Below are 1,539 nucleotides of genomic sequence, written 5' to 3' on the forward strand. Positions count from 1 at the left end.
ATATATATATATATGTTAACACATCTGTTTTCAACAATCATCCTCTAGATTTAATAAAACAATTGCATGTTAAGATTTTGGCAGTGCTCGCTTTGGCAGTACATATACTAAAATTGGAAAGATACAGAGAAGATTAGCATGGCCCCTGAGCAAGGATGACATGCAAATTCGTGAAGCGTTCCATATTTTTTAGCAGAATACAACAGTTACTAGTATGGCATCATGTAAAAATGTGGATGTGTAACCGATGTGATTCTGCAATCTGTATTGGGGGTAAAAATGGGAGTTCATAACCCACTTGAATCTAATGTATGAAATATGATATGTCAAGAGCTTTGTAATGTTTTGAACAACCAATAAAAAAAAAGAGTATATCTAAATAAAAAAAAAAGATTTTGGCACTAGAGTATTCATTAAATTAGCAAAATAGAACATTCAGTAGTCCAAAATAACATATATCCATTCTATGTATTACTAAATTTTCATGGAAACTGGAACTATATGCCCTTTATACTCTCAATTATAAGGACTTAGAATACCTGGTGATATTTAATAAAAATATCAGGATATCTACATTTCTTGGCATTAAGAAATGTATATGTGGTAAACTTCAAAAAAGGCTCTACTAAGGTTGAGATTTTAAATTCTCTGCTTATAGCCACAGTATATGAAAAAAATACTTTAATAAAAAATATTTAGACACCAAAGAAAGCCACCCTTGGTGAATGCAAAATACTCATGTTTGGGAGAAAAATGAGTGTGAAAGGGACTCACAGCATCACAAACACACAAGTGACATTTTATTTAAATCATCAAAAAAGCAAATTTTATCATTAAGATAACAGAACTCAATTGTTACATGGTTACTTTAGGCCAACATTCTGAGGGGGGACAATAAAATTTCAAGAAAAATATATAGAGAACAGCAAGAACTTGATACTCTAACAGAAAGCTAGGGCAAGTTTAATTTAATATGAGAAACAAAATAATAATACTATGTGTCAGGCACTCTTAAAGAGTTTTGAATGTTTTCGTTTAATCTTCACAAAAATCCTATGAGAGGTATGATTATTTCTTGTAATTACTAGATTTAGAAATTGAGTCATAAAGGTATGGAGTAACATGCCCAAAGACACAGAGCCATAATAGGGCAGATAGATATGGGATTTAAGCCAGTCCTCTAGTTCTAGAATGTACACTTAAGCATTGTGCTATGAGACTGTACAGGAAAATATGAAAACCCTGTAAAAAATTAGGGCACAGGATGTGAATGAGCATAGAAAAAACTTTTCCTAATATAATGAATTATGAGTTGATGAAAACAGACAACTTTGGAGTCTCCTGTTGAGTATTGTTTCACACTTATTGGAAATCCATCTGCTATTACAGTACACTAATCATAAGTCTGGAATAAATTATAAGGACACACACACACAGAAATTCAATAAATGCTAAATGTTACAATTACGTTAATAAGGACATAGCATAAATAAAGTCATGCTATCTGAACTTATGTTCATTTACTTAATAAATATTGTT

The 1,539-nt window shown here is 31.1% G+C and overlaps 1 non-coding gene across 1 annotated transcript; it reads left to right on the plus strand.

The window, feature by feature from the left end:
* The first annotated feature begins 83 nt into the window (after positions 1–83).
* Positions 84–190, plus strand: LOC125620089. Its single transcript, XR_007351672.1, has one exon. It is a non-coding gene; the product is annotated as a U6 spliceosomal RNA (small nuclear RNA).
* The last annotated feature ends 1,349 nt before the right edge of the window (positions 191–1,539 follow it).

This window comes from Marmota marmota, unplaced genomic scaffold (genome assembly GCF_001458135.2).
Source record: "Marmota marmota marmota unplaced genomic scaffold, marMar, whole genome shotgun sequence".
In the NCBI taxonomy this organism is placed as follows: Eukaryota; Metazoa; Chordata; class Mammalia; order Rodentia; family Sciuridae; genus Marmota; species Marmota marmota.